The sequence below is a fragment of the Myotis myotis genome, unplaced genomic scaffold (genome assembly GCF_014108235.1).
Source record: "Myotis myotis isolate mMyoMyo1 unplaced genomic scaffold, mMyoMyo1.p scaffold_m19_p_4, whole genome shotgun sequence".
NCBI lineage: Eukaryota > Metazoa > Chordata > Mammalia > Chiroptera > Vespertilionidae > Myotis > Myotis myotis.
In genome coordinates, this window is record NW_023416346.1 from 115,000,237 (window position 1) to 115,016,585 (window position 16,349).

Sequence of the window (16,349 nt, forward strand, 5' to 3'; positions counted from 1 at the left end):
CACAGAGCCTCATGTGGCTCGCAAGCCACAGTTTGCCGACCACTGGCCTATAGGATACATCCAGCTCTCAGTTTTCTGAAAGTAGACCCCAAGATGAAGCTTTGTGTAAAAGTGGTTTATTAGGAAGTCTTTTCAGTGGAGAAACAAGCAAACAATGAAAAAAAATATAGGTAAATAGAAAGAAGTGGGGAAAGGAGAGAAGGGGGCCTCCCAAAAGTGAATATATCAAGCAAGGTTCCATAAGGGTAACTCTGAATTAGTGTCATAGTTACTGTCCTCTGGCCTGGCCGGCATGGCTCAATGGTTGAGCGTCGACCTATGAACCAGGAGGTCATGGTTCTGTTCCTGGTCAGGCACATGCCCAGGTTGCAGGCTCGATTCCCAGTGGGGGACATGAAGGAGGCAGCCGATCAATGATTCTCTCTCATCATTGATGTTCCTATCTCTCTCTCCTTCTTCCTTCCTCTCTAAAATCAATAAAAAAAAGTATTTTTAAAAGTTACCTTTCTCTGGACACAGTATAAATCACACCTAGAGTTGTCTCAACCGGAGGCAAAAAAGCTGGAGTATTTATACTCCTGAGACCAGCCAGGCAGCCTTCAGTAGTTAAGGACCAAGCCTCAGGGGTCATAAGTTACCAGGAACTTCTGGCTGTTTCAGTTCAGGTAAAGCAGTTCTGTGGCCTGAGGGGAGTTTTCAGACAAACACAGGTTGTGGGGAGCGGGGAGAGGAGTGAATGCAAAGTGGGAAACCCCCTGCACACAAATAGTAAAGGGCTGGATAGGGGAGGAGCAGGACACAGACTGAGTAGGCTTTCCTTCCCAAGTATCCAAAACAAAATCATAAGAGAAATGCTTTTTAAAAATTTAATCTTCATTTAAAGGACACTGCATCCTATGAAATTCCACATAGAAATAAGAAACCTATTGAAAGGCAGCACTTCATACAGTGTGTACAGTTTGGAACTGTTCAAGTATAGTTTGTTGTTACAATAACAAACTACATTTAAAATCGGTTCTTAGTAGAGAAACAGTAAGACAAACCTGTATGAAACATAGTACACAACAAACAAATTTATGCCTCAGCTGTACAATCTAACAGTTAAAATTCCCAGGAGTGCCATCCTTCAAAGGTATTTTTCTGGCATAACATTTTGATCTTCCTCTTCCTTTACAGAGAAATCCTTCTCTATCAATTTCTTAAAATATATTTTGTATTGTTGATAGTATTATAGATATCTCCCCCCCCCCGGCATTTACCTACCTCCTCCCAGCCCCTACCCACCCCCCAGGTCTTCACTACCCTATTGCCTGTGTCCATGGGTTTCGTTATCAATTTTTTAATTTATTTTTTAATTTTTATTGATTTCAGAGAGGAAGGGAGAGGGAGAGAGAGATAGAAACATCAATGATGAGAGAGAATCATTGATTGGATGCCTCCTACATGCCCCCAACTGGGGATCAAGGCCGCAACCCGGGCATGTGCCCTTGACTGGAATTGAACCTGGGACCCTTCAGTCCACAGGCCGACACTGTATCCACTGAGCCAAACCAGCTAGGGCTCTTTATCAATTTTAATGAAGCTTTGTACACAGACTTGTTTTCATGGTTTTGGAGAGCATCCATTTTGTCCAAACCTCCAAATTCTTCCATCACTGTATGCACTACGTTTTTCAGTTTCACCAAGTTTCTCAGTAGCCTGAAAGATCTTTGAAATGGCATCCAGAATAACCAGAATAATTTTGGTATCTTTCGTAGTTAAGAAGTTCATCAGTTCTATTATGCCACGATGAACGAGGTATACAATCTGTTCAACTGTTCCACCACTTGTAGAATTGGCCACAGCCCATACAGCTTCCTTTTGTGTCTTAAAGTCTGCCTTAGAAAGAACAACAATGAGGAATGGGACTAATCCATGATTCACAACTTGCTATATCCGGTCCTGGAGGCCAGCTGTGATGTTTGACATTGTCCATGTAACCTCCTTCTGAATATTAGTTCTGGAGTTCATTAGCAGGCTGGGAAAGACGGCAAGTGCTCCCGCATATATTAAACCCTGAGTCTGTTTATCTGTCTCAGTGAGATTATTTCCTATGGCTTTAGTGCAAGAGTCACGATTGGCAATTCAGAAGCTCTTAGAAGCCTCACAATTTGGGGCACAACTCCTGCTTTCATGACCATTTCAATCATTCATTTGAATGATCAGTAAGGTAGGAAGTGGCCCAGCAGCTATCTGCTAGTATTTATGGATCCTCATCATGTAGGAGACAAACTAAAGTAGGAAGAATCTGCTCAATAACATCTAATGGGGGTGAAAGATTGTTGTTGCGATAGAGGTTTAAAAGTGCCCAGGTAAAATGACATAAGTAACTGCCGGAGCTGTACAGCAGCCCCTGGATGATGGATGAGCGGATTACTCAGACACAGTTTGACTGTGAAAGAGAGGGCTAAGGGGTCCCTGGCTCTAGCAGCCAGAGCAGCCTCGATTGCCTGCCTCGTTAGCCTTTATTGGAATTTTTATCTTTAGATACAATCAGTAGGGTGAGTAATCTCAGTAGGACACTTGTGTTTACATTGTCCTCTAGGCAAGGGCACCCATGGATTAAGCATAAGGATTCTAGTAAACACCCAGGGGTCTGCACATGCACAGACTTGTTTGGAAAGGTCAAGGAATAATTAGGGGCGCCACCTTCGGCACTCTCCTAAGTCTCCCCTAAGTTGGAGTTCCGATAAACAGGGCAGGCGGCCTTCTACACACTTCCCTTTTCTCAGAATGTCCTCCTTACAAACTTTTCAACCAAGTCTCATGCTCCCCAACAAGTAACCACGTTATGTAAGTAAAGATGAAAAGATGACATCCCAGGAACTACAAGAAAAGCCAATAGTGGGTCAACTGCAGCATATATGATAACCAAGTCTCACAAAACTGAACCATCACCTGCAATGTTTCCCAGAGCCCATGTGGCTTGTTCACTGCTGTGAGCCTGGGGAGATGCCAACAGAGAAATGAATGCTGGGATAGCATCTCCATCTACTACAGCCTTGATCTGTTCTGATGCCCTGGAAGAAATGCTAGCTAGGGCCCAAGCAGATTACAACTGGATGGGACTACAATCAATTCTGCCCAAGAAGGACACACAGTCTGGAATCAAACCAGCCTGGATTATGTTGTCTATGGGTGACTGTTTTTCTCTAGAAAGTAGTTTCCTCACAGCCTGAATAGCTTGGAGCTGGCTTTCCAAATGCTTGCTATTTATGCCTTCAACCATGCCCTCAACAGAGCAATTTACAGTGCCCTGTTGTTGCGGTTTTCCTGCCTTGGAGAAGTAGCATCATCAGGAAATGAGCTGACATTTCTCCTTTGAGCATCTGGTCACCCTTCTTAGCTTCCCTCAGCTCCACATTAATTTCTAAACTGGCTTTCCCCTTGTTCTTGGATCTGTTAAGGCGGGCAGCTGGTGAATTAACATTCTCATTGGTGGACGTGGTTAGGAGACAAAGGGAGAAAGCTACAGTCAGCTCAGGCTTTCACAGGAGACAGTGAGGGGCCAACTGTCTGCAGTTCCACTGCTCTGAAAATATCCACCACTAATCAACCTGAAGATGGTATCAGAAATGCTTATTTTTTAAAAATAAGAAAATATATTTCAGTATGGAGAACAGACACAGGTTAATATAATAAAGACATATAAAGGTCCTACAAAACATTTTTTTTAATGTTTAATATATTTTATTGATTTTTTACAGAGAGGAAGGGAGAGGGATAGAGAGTTAGAAACATCGATGAGAGAGAAACACCGATCAGCTGCCTCCTGCACACTCCCTACTGGGGATGTGCCCACAACCAAGGTACATGCCCTTGACCAGAATCGAACCTGGGACCCTTGAGTCTGCAGGCTGATGCTCTATCCACTGAGCCAAACCGGTTAGGGCCAATTTTTAAAATATATATATTTTTATTCATTTCAGAGAGGAAGGGAGAGTAAGAGAGAGACATAAACATCAATGATGAGAGAGAATCATTGATCAGCTACCTCCTGCACACCCCCTACTAGGGATCGAACCTGCAACCCAGGCATGTGCCCATTACTGGAATTGAACCTGGGACCTCTCACTCCACAGGCTGACACTCTATCCACTGAGCCAAACCAGCTAGGGCACAAATCAATTTAAAAAAAATCAAAGAACATTACCAACAAAAAAAGAATAGGGTATAAGAAGTCATTCACAAAAGAAGGACTAAATAAAATCAAAACACATGAAAAGATGTTCAATTTCACTAATAGTCAAATTAAACATCAATTAGGTTTGCCATGACTTCTTATTAAATTTGGGATGATTTTAAAAATAAGAAATGCTTATTTAAAAAATAATATTTGTATTGCCTTACTCTATCACACACACATAAAAAAAGATATTATCAAACAATAAGGGGAAATATTGTTATGCCCAGATTTCAGGATCCCTAAAAGACCACCAGGGAGCCAGCCGAGTCCTATGCAAAAGCAAAGAGTCTTTATTTGAGCTAGCTCGGCTCCCCAACCACACTCACCGACACAGCGGCAGGAGGCATAGAGAGCTAGCTCTGTGTGGAGAGGGATTTTATAGGGGGGTTGGAGTAAGGGGAGGAGAGAGGACTGTGGGCCCTGCTGACTGCCCGGGCGCAAGTCGGTGTCTTGTTACACAGGATGTGGTCTTATCTATGGCACGCAATTCCCTTGATTGTCATTGGTTAGTTTAAATAAATCCTAGGTGTGGCTAGCAGAGGCTTGGGCTTCCGGGAAGAAGCTCCTTGCTGAGCACATGGCTAAGGCTGCTGCCCAAAAAATGGAGGATCCGGAGTAAGATGGAGGGCGTAGCCCTCGCCCTGGGGCGAGATGGAGGGTGTAGCCCTCACCCTTTCATTATCTACATATTTGACAAATTACATAGGAAAGATTTATAGTTACTGTGTAATGTAACTTTGATTATCTTTTTTTTTTTTTAATCCTCACCAAGAATATTTTTTCCATTGATTTTTTTAGAGAGACTGGAGGGGAAGGAGGAGTATGGGGGAAGAGAGAAACATCAATGTGAGAGAGACACATTGATTGGTTGTCTCCAGTTCGCACCACAACCAGGGCCAAGGATTCAGGCTTAAAACAAGGTATCTGTCCTTGACCGGGAATCAAACCTGCAACCCTATGTCTGATGCTCTGACAACTAGAAAACCAGCCAGGGCTCTAACTTTGATTATCTATAAGGCTTTGAGTTTTATTCCCAACACTCTAGTGTTTATTTCTTTCTTGGAGAATGATTATTTTAATTTCCCAGGGTTGACTAGTCTAAATCACCTACCCAAAATTTCTAAAAAAGATACTGAGAAGCAAATTTCTCTGGTCTCAACTTCATGACTCTTCCATCTTAGTTTCATTGTGGTTTTTAAAATTTTTTTCTGCTTTTTTGCTACCACACCTCCTGAGTTCTGTTTTGTTGTTTGTTCATTCATTTGTTTGTTTATCTGTTTCTTAAAACCTTCCCTGATATTATAGATTATTTCTAAATCAAAGAAGAACTTTGATTTCATGTAATAAACACACAACTGAAACTCCCTTCAAAGTCTAGGCCTCTCTTCCCTTCCATACTCCAAATTTGCAGCCTTAAAGTGGAAACACTCCTGAAACACAAAAATAATCCAGTTCTAAACAGAGTGAACATTTTAATCTATCTCCCATCTATTCCATCTTCTCTTGATAATAGTTTCTAATCTTCAGCTGGGTGAGAACCTAATTTTAATGATATTCACCCAGAGAAAGTAGAGCCAAAAGATGGAGAAAATAAATCTGAGAACTAGAGATATTCCTGAGTTCCTGAATAGCTATATCTGGTTGCCGCAGTCTTTTTTTGCAGCAAGGGTTCAGGAATCTGGAGAAGGGCTATGCATAAATGAATAGAGACTAGACAAGAAATATACATTTGGAAGGCATTAGGGGAGCCAGACGGAGGCTCCACTCTCTAGTGAAGTGGGCTCTCTGAATCTCCAGATCCAAGGCTTTTTATTCACTGGAAAACACATTGGCCCTTTAGGAATGCAAACAGGCATATCAAAAATAAAGTTTGGTAAACAGGAAAAGATTATCAGGTTAGGGGAAATGCCTACAGCTCTTCAGCAGCAGGTGATAATATGCAGATTTTCAGCCAGCTTTCTGATGAACTTCTCGAATTTATTATGCTTACTACTGTCCTTTGCCTCCAGCATCTGATCTTTGCATTTTCTCCAGACTGCTCATTCCTATTTGCTAAGGCTAATTTTAGCTGTTCTCTGTCACTTTCTTTTTTTTAAAATATATTTTATTAATTTTTCACAGAGAGGAAGGGAGAGGGATAGAGAGTTAGAAACATAGGTGGGAGAGAAACATTGATCAGCTGCCTCCTGCACACCCCCTACTGGGGATGTGCCTGCAACCAAGGTACATGCCCTTGACCGGAATCAAACCTGGAACCTTTCAGTCCAAAGGCCGCTGCTCTATCCACTGAGCCAAACCGGTCAGGGCTGTCACTTTCTTTCTTTTTTTTTTTCTTTTATTATTATTATTTTTTTTTATTAGTTAAGGTATTACAAATGTGTCCTCATCCCCCCCATTAACCCCCAACCTCCCCCCCACACACACTCATGCTCCCATCCCCCTGTTGTCCATGTCCATTGGTATGGCTTATATACATGTATACAAGTCCTTCGGTTGATCTCTTCCCCTTACCCCCGCCCTCCCCTACTTTCCTTCTGGGGATTGATAGCCTGATTGCTGTTTCTCAGTCTTTGAGTCTGTCCCTTTTCATCAGTCTATGTTGTTCTCTATAATCCACAAATGAGTGAGATCATGTGGTATTTATCTTTCTCTGACTGGCTTATTTCACTTAGCATAATGCTCTCCAGTTCCATCCATGCTGTTGCAAAAGGCAAGAGTTCCTTTTTTTTTACCGCAGCATAGTATTCCATTGTGTATATGTACCACAGTTTTCTAATCCACTCATCTGCTGATGGGCACTTAGGCTGTTTCCAAATCTTAGCTATGGTGAATTGTGCTGCTATGAACATAGGGGTGCATATATCCTTTCTGATTGGTGTTTCTGGTTTCTTGGGATATATTCCTAGTAGTGGGATCACTGGGTTCACTTTCTTTTTTTAAAAAAAAAAATATTTTTATTGATTTCAGACAGGAAGGAAGAGGTAGAGACACATAGTAACATCAATGATGAGAGAGAATCATTGATTGGCTGCCTCCTGCATGCCCCCTACTGGGAATAGAGCCCACAACCTTGACCAGAATCCAACCCAGGGCCCTTCATTCTACAGGCCAACGCTCTATCCACTGAACCAAACCAGCTAGGGCTCTGCCACTTTCAACTTAATTCTAACTAAAACATGCAATTACTTGGTAGTATTAATACATTTAGGGAGCGTCATTTTCAAAATAAATTATAAATTGTGTTCCGTGAAGTCTCAGAGAATGTCAATTTTTAGAACAATGAGCCCAAAATGAAGTATTGACTTTTACATGCTAAGCTAAAGGAAGTTTTAATTCAACTCATGAACAGTCTATCTTAATATAGGACTAAAATCTTCAGAATGTAAACAACTCCCTGAGGCAACACAAAATTATGTATACAATGTTAGAAACTACATGACTTAGAGAAAAGCATGCCGACACATTATAACAAAACAATTTCAAAACGTATAAAGATTCCATATCAAATAGAGTGTTTGGTTTTGGTTGAATTGCTGTGAAATAATCCATTAATGTTATTAGTGTGAATGCTCAGTTTGTGCAGTTCAGCTTAGCCAAAGGTAGATGGAGGTAACCCAAAGCCAAAGGCCTGGCTTATTTCGGTAATCACTTTGGAGCATTGCATTGGCTAGGACTTCTAGCTTATCCTAATTAATTATTTGGTGACATTCAAATCATTTGCCCTGGCATGTGATCAGTTCAAATACATCTGCCAAGCAAACCACTCAAGAAGATGAAGAACACTACATTTTCCCAAACACTCCCAACATTATGTTGGAGCAATTTCATTAGGTCTCAGACTTTCATTTTTAAGAAACTCAGAACTCAAGTTCTCACAGCTACTGCCTATTTGTAGCTTCACAGAGGGGAGAGAGTAATGCAATGCATTACAATAGGAGCGTCTGAGAAGGATAAATGGATTGAGTACTACTGCCAGTTAATCACTTTGAGAAAATGGCCTTCACCTATAGCAGGAATAAACACAGTTGGCAAAAAGTTATTTCTGACTAATGCAGTCTGAAGACTCGAGGCCAAGACAACTGCAGGGTAAACCCTTTATATTTGATAAATATAATCCCTCAGTTTCAGATAAAGTGTAATTCATGGTTAGTTCCTCCAAATCTCTCACATTGCCTTTTCACCTGTCAACTTTGATTTTCAGTTGGAGTGATAAGGAAAAAAGTCTCTGCATATTATTTGAATTAGTTACAAAACTAGCAACTCTTCTACACTATTTTAGTTTGAGGAGAGATGAAATTTCTCCTCAGGACATCTTGACTTAAATATTTAACTGAGGCCTACTAGAATGCCCACAAGTTCCTGAGAAGTTTTGGGTAACTTCATCCCCTCCCCCAAAAGACACACATTGCATACACATATGGTCACCCCTAAAGCAAGACATCTAAGAAGTATCTTCATATATATCACTTATATTTTATGACTATAATTTATTTTCTTGAAACTCCTAAAGAACCCAGAGATTAATCTTAGTTGTTTTGTTATTGTTTGTTTGTTTGTTTGCTGTTTTTTTGTTAATCCTCACTCAAGGATATCCATTAGAAAGTGGGAGGGAGAGGAAGAGGTAGAGAGAAACATCAATGTGAGAGAGCCACATCAATTGATTGCCTCCCACACATGCTCTGACCAGGGCCAGGGATAGAGTCTGCAACTGAGATACGTACCCTTGACTGGAATCGAACCCGGGACCCTTCAGTTTGCAAGTCAACACTCTATCCACTGAGCCAAACCAACTAGGGCCAATCTTAGTTTTATACAACTTGGAGGTAGGAGTAATATTAGCAATAATAATAATTACTAACTTTTACTGAGTCTCTTCTACATGCCAAATAGTTTTGAGCCACTTAATAATGTTTAACATCATTACTATATGCCAAGCATTTTTCTAAATGCTTCACATGTAATTAACTCATTTATTTTTCATAATGCTTTATATGTATTCCTGTTTTGTAGATCAGGTAGTCGAGGCACAGTGTTTAAATGTGTTTAAGATTGCACAACTAGAAAGTAGAAGATATTAAATATCAAACCAGGCAGCCTGTACCTGGAGCTTACACCCTAAATCATCAATCTTAACTCACAAACTTCTACACTTTTCCAAATATGGGTGATTGTTAGGATCAAGTAAGTTATTTGTTTAGCAATTTGGGGTAGCATAGTAGTTAAAAGTGTAAACTTTTAGTCAGACATACTTTCCTACTTATTATGTTGAGTGACATTAAGTTAACTTCTTTATGCCTTGGTTTAACAGTTTTCTGTAAAATTGGAACACACATGTATCATTATATAAGAGGTTAAATAAAGAAAAAAATATGTCCTTGTGTGTATGTCTGTAACATAACCTCTTTAAGCATTTATGATTTTCAATACATGGTGTTTTCATTTATTTTGCGCTCTCTGCTTATTCCCACCAAGAATGTAAGTCATATTAGTAAAAATAATATTAATACTATAGGCTTTCTCTGCTTAGAGAATTAGAATGAGTGAAGATTAGAAAACTAGCGTCTAAGGAAGAGAGTGCAGTCTGGAAAAATAGAATGTATCACCTCTGTTAAAGGACAGACAGAAAGCCTAGCAATAGTACCTCTGATGCACATATAAAAGCACAGCTCTTTGCAGACTTTTTTCTTCCTATTTGTCTTCATTTCCTGCCTAAATAAAATGCTGTCCTTTTTCTCTATGAAAAAGAAAGAGTGGGATAACTACTCTACAAAGGAAAAGGAACATGATTTGAAGGATATTCTTACAGAGAAGACTAGAAACTGTGGACAAAGGGTATGCTTCTGGCTAATTTTTAAAACTCTGTTGAATGTAGAATTATGGTGTTCAGTTCAGCAAACATGATTGATCCCTAAATGTGGTAGATGTTGGGGATGCCAACATGAATAGGGCAATGCAAGACCCTTATCTGAGAAGAACACCTGAATTCTGGGGAGACCACAGAGACATAAATCAATTTATTCCTTCATCCCACAAGCACCGAGTGTCTATTCTGTGTTAGGAACTGTGTTATCTGTTCTATATATAGAAGTTCAAAAAGGTGGACATGATGATGACCTCCTGAACCTTATATTCTAATGGGTAAGATATCCTATATAATAAAAAAGTAATATGCAAATTGACTAAATGGTGGAACAACCAGAACGTCCACGACCCCTTGCCCCAGCTGGCCCACCCCCAATGGTGCCCATCGGGTGGGCCGGCTGGACGAATTCATGCACCAGGCCTCTGGTATTTTAATTAAAAAAAAAAAAAACAATAAAATTTAGAAATGCATCTTATGATAAGACTAGAGGCCCGGTGCACAAAATGTGTGCATGGGTATGGTCCCTAGGCCTGGCCGGCAATCAGGGCTGATCAGGGCCTTCCTTCCCCTGGCTACTGGGTACTGGCTGGGGCCTTCCTTCATTCTGTGCCACCCCCTAGTGGTCAGCACATGTCATAGCGAGTGGTCGAACTCCCGGTCAGTTGAGCTCCCAAGGGGACAATTTGCATATTAACCTTTTATTATATAGATGTTAAAAAAGAAAAATGCATTAATGTGAGCTTATAAGGGAGTTTAATCTGATCTTAGGGGTGAAGGATAACTTCCATGTCGTGATGATAAAGAATAGAGGGTAGGGTCCTAGTTAGAGTGAATATAATTCACCATGTCCCTGTTCCAGGTAGGAGACCCATTAAAAACCCAAGGAAGCTCAGTATGATGGGAGATCAGAAAAAGAGGTAGATTTTGTGAGAGATGAAGCTGAGGAAGTGGAGGCCAGATCAGACTTGGCTTTGCCAACCATATTAAGTATTGTGATCTTTATCTTAATAATGTTAAACCACTGAATACTTATTTTTCAACAGGTGGGTGACATGATAATTTATGAACTTTCTGGCCATATTGCAGAGCAGTGCTTGTAAGGAGAAAAGGTAAAAACGGATATGGGTAAACCAATTAGAAAGCCATTGCCATAATCAAAATGATAATGAGAACTCTTTCCAGAGAAATGGTGACAAGGATAGACATAAATAAGTGGATTTAAGGAATATTTGAGTTAAAACTGACAAGGCAATGATATGAAAGGTAAGGAAGAGGGTTCAATCAAGGGTGACTTCTTATTTTCTGGTTTATATGCCTGCCATTCTTCAAAGGAACACTAATGAAGGACCGTATTTTGAGGCAAAGATAAGACATTTTATTTTATTTTGTTTTGAAGAGTCAAGGCCAAATTCAAATATAAAAAGAAGTATATAGAAAATATATAGTATGTTGGTTCCACAAAAGAACTGAAAGCAGAGACCTTGAACAGATATTTGTATACCAATGTTCACAGTAGCATTTTTTTTACAATAGCTAAAATATGAAAACAACACAAATGTCCATGGACAGATGAATGGGTAAATGAAATTCGGGTACATGCTACAACATGGATGAACTTTGAAAACATAATGCCAAATAAAATAAGACAGACACAAAAGGGCAAATATTGTATTATTCCACATATGCAAATTCATATAGACAGAAAGTAGAATGGTAGTTGCTGGGGGCTGGAGGGAGAGGGTAATGGGAATTATTGTTTAATGGGTATGAAGTTTCAATTTGGGAAGATGAAAAAGTTCTGGAGATCGGTGGTGGTGATGGACGTACAACAATGTAAACACACTGCATGCTACTGAACTCTACTCTTTGAAATCGTTAAAACTTTAAATTTTACATTCTTTATATTTTGCCATCATATTGTATAAATATATTTTTATTGATTTCACAGAGGAAGAGAGAGATAGAAACATCAATGATGAGAGAAAGCCATTGATAGGCTTTCCCTGTCATGTCCCCCACTGGGGATGGAACCTGCAACCCAGGCATGTGCCCTGACCGGGAATCAAACCATTGGCCTTCTGGCACATAGATCGATGTTCAACCACTGACCCATGCCAGCTGGGCTTGCCATAATATTAAAAAACAAGTATAGGGCCTTAACAGGTTTGGCTCAGTAGATAGAGCATTGACCTGTGGACTGAAGGATCCCAGGTTTGATTCCGGTCAAGGGCACGCACCTTGGTTGCAGGCTCCCAGCCCTGGTCAGGGGCATGCAGGAGGTAACCAATCGATGTGTCTCTCACATTAGTGTTTGTCTCTCCCTCTCCCTTCCACTCTCTAAAAATCAATGGAAAAAATGTCCCTAGTGAGGATTAAAAAAAAAAAGTATAGGGATCTGGAGCTCAGAGTCCTAGGCTAGAAATGTAAGTGAAGGAGTCATTGCTGTATCTATGACAATTGAAACCAAGTAAAATGGTCGACTTTGAATATAGGATAAAAGAAAAATAAGTATATAACTAAGCCTGATGAACTCAAATATTACTTGTATACAGAGAAGGACTGGTCTTCAGGAGGGACAGAAAAGAGGAGGGATGACTAAGAAATTATGAGAAACACAAAGAGAAAATATTATCAGAGAAGTTAAGGGGCAAGAACATTTCTAGGAATCAGTGATCAATATTGTTTCAATGAACCAGGAGGTCACTGTTGGATTCCCGGTCAGGGCACATGCCTGGGTTGTGGGCTGGATCCCCAGTAAGGGGTGTGCAGGAGGCACCCGATCCATGATTCTCTCTCATCATTGATATTTCTCTTTCTCCCTCTTTCTTCCTCTCTGAAATCAATAAATACATTTTTAAAAAAGGTTCAGAGAACAAAGGCTCTTTCTAAAAGATCTTTCAATAGGAAATTGTTGAAAGGATTGATATACCGTTTCAGCTATGCCTATATAATTTTAATCCAAGCACATAAGGTAAATATACAGCTTGTTTTAATAAAATAAAATAAAATACTACTGACTGATATATTTTTACATGATGAAAGCTTGTATAGTAAATGATTGAGCTGACTGAAATCATTGTACTAGATTAATTTTTCTTCAGTAGCTTTAGTTAATGGCATTTAATTTTAGAGTGGACCTACTGAAGAGCATTCATGCAATTCAGGATGGTGTAGCTCTAATGACCTGTTGCTTTGTCACCCCATTCAAGAAAAGTGACCTAGTGTTTCACAATCAAAAGATATAACATTAGGCTGAACTATTCCCTGTCTCTATTCCTACTTACTGTTTCTGCTTTTGCTATCACTGTACCTTCCTTCTACTCTTACCTTAATGCCAACACCTATACTGACTCACTGCTTCTGCTAACTGATATGTGGTGTGTGAGGGTGCACATGTGCAGGCACATTTAATTTCTGCCTTTGCTATGAACTGCTATGCCACTACCATTCAAACTTACCGCACAAAAGATGCCTTTATTCACTGCTGACTATAAGGGTTCCTCTATTAGCCCAATGCAAAGGCACTAGCCAACCTATAGATATTTACTTCTAAGACAGGACTCCATCTTCTTCTAATAAAATTTGGTCAAAGAAGCTGTTGCCTCCCCTCCAGCAAGATATTGGATCTAGCCTTCAGCAAAGCCATCCGTACTGACCTCCCCTCTCCAGGCTTTGTTCCTAGGAGAACAAGGACAACGAAGATTTAACCTTCTGGTTCCAGCCATCCAATCACCTAAAACGGACTAAATCAAATATATTTTCATGGATAAAGAGTCTTCAAATGTATCAATAACTCAAAATGTATTTCCACTTGCTTGGCAATATCTAAATTTCCACTTTTCACTTTACATTTGAAAGGATTGAAGTACCAATTCTTGGCTAATATAATGCAGGGAGGCCAATTATTCAATGACTTTAAATGTTTGAATTTAGAAACTTCCAAGTTTCAGAGAGGAATTGGACACTGGGGATTGGATGGACAGAAAAATTACAGATAGGGTGGGTAGCCTGTGATGTATAGGAAAAATGATGAAAAGGAAGAACAACAATCAGTAAATAGTGATTCCCAGTACTTAAGAGATTTTTCGTTGTTTACTTCTAACTCTGTGTAAAAGGAGAGAGATGATTTATAGTGTGTTATTATTTTTTTCTCATGCATATTCTTACTCGTGCATACTTTAACACTACTATTAAGACCCTGCATGGATCTGGACAGTAGTACTGGTGCTTTCTGAAGTTTATTTTTCCTAACTCAATCACATACACTGTAGCACAGTTTCATTGTCTTGGGTTTTGTAGGGCAGGAACAAACACATTTTCACAATCTTGCCATAGAGCTATATGCCCACTCCTAGGCTCTAGGCCACTGTTTAGTTCACAGGGACTTCAACTAACTCTCCTTCCTATAAATCGTGCTGAACCTCAATGATGACTTCTTGCAATAAGATCTAGGATGACGGAGGTAAACAGTATCCTAAATGCCTGAGTATGGCACTGGAGATTGGGAGGGACAGGTTTTTATTACCTGGGAATTGCTTTAAGTCTCAGTGATATGATGCAAAATATAGAATATATTTGTACATCTTCCTTTCCTAACCACTAAACATTCTTGGATGACTTCTAGAGATATTTAAGAAATATACCACATTATGCCCAGCGGGCTTTTGTTCTGTCCAGTAATTAGGTCTATATATTTTTAAAATATATTTTTATTGATTTCACAGAGGAAGGGAAAGGGAGACAGAGATACAAACATCAATGATGAGAGAGAATCATTGATCGGCTGCCTCCCACTGGGGATTGAGCCCGCAACCTAGGCATGTGCCCTGACAGGGAATTGAGCCGTGACCTCCTGGTTTACAGGTCAATGCTTAACCTGGTTCATAGGTTGATGCTCAGCCACTGAGCAACACTGGCTAGGCCCTTTCTTCCTTTTTAAAATATTTGAATTCTTTATTGTTTAAAGTATTACATATCTCCTTTTTCTCCCATTGACCTTTCCCTGGCCACTCCCACCCCTCAAGAACATGTCCTCACCCCCTGTCTGTGTCCATTGGTTATGCTTATATACATGCCTACAACTGCTTTAGTTGATCTCTTATCCACCAGCAACCTCCCCTGCCTTCCCTCTGAGGTTTGACTGTCTGTTTGATGCTTCTCTGTCTCTGGATACATTTTTGTTCATCAGTTTATGTTGATCATTATATTCCACAAATGAGTGCTATCATGTGATACTTACCTGTCTCTGCCTGGCTTACTCGCTTAGCATAATGCTCTCCATGTCCATCCATGCTGTTGTGAATGATAAGAGTTCTTTCTTTTTAACAACAGCATAGTATCCCATTGTGTTTTTTAATCCACTCATCTGCTGATGGGCACTTGGGCTGTTTCCAAATCTTAGCTATGGTGAATTGTGCTGTTATGAACATAGGGGTGCATATATCTTTTCTGATTGGTGTTTCTGATTTATTGGGATATAGTACTAGAAGTGAGATTACTGGGTCAAATGGGAGTTCCATTTTTAACTTTTTGAGGAAACTCCATACTGTTTTCCACAGTGGCTGCACCAGTCTGCATTCCTACCAGCAGTGCAAGAGGGTTCCTTTTTCTCCACATCCTCTCCAGCAATTGTCGTTTGTTGATTTGTTGATGACAGCCATTCTGACAGGTGTGAGATGGTACCTCAGTGTTGTTTTGGTTTGCATATCTCAGATGATTAGTGACTTTGAACAATGAACCTTTCATGACCTCAGCTTTTGTATTTGAAATATTTTTAAAGTCAAACTGCTGGTATATGTGGTAAATGAATTTTAAAAATTGTCTCTGAATATAGGTATTTCTTATGGAGTTAGGGAAAGGAAAGACCAGTATTGAAAAAGACATATGAGAAAGCAAAACTCAATCATTTGTTTTAAAGAGTGTTCAATAAAGATGGATCATTGCCTTCTACTGTATAATAACTTACTTTATCTGAGGTTTAGATTTTCTTGAAAAAAAAAAAAACTTTTCTGTCTTCATTTAAGGAGTAAACACCTCATATGTACCAAAAAAGTTCATTTATATAATGGAATTATATTGTTTGTAGTTGCAGATAATAGAGATTAAATTCCCATATGACAGAAGATTATGGGTCATTGTGATTCAGGTCAACACAAGTTCAAGATGTTGGCAAAATGAGTATTTTTATATGCTGTTGAAGCTGCCAAGAGTCTTCCCAGAGTCCTTTATTTAAAGAAAGAAGACTGTATTTCTCAAGAAAAA

At 39.6% G+C, this 16,349-nt stretch overlaps 1 pseudogene; it reads right to left on the bottom strand.

Moving 5' to 3' along the window:
• Positions 1-1,126: 1,126 nt before the first annotated feature.
• LOC118653599 lies at positions 1,127-4,572 on the bottom strand (annotated as a pseudogene).
• Positions 4,573-16,349: the final 11,777 nt, after the last annotated feature.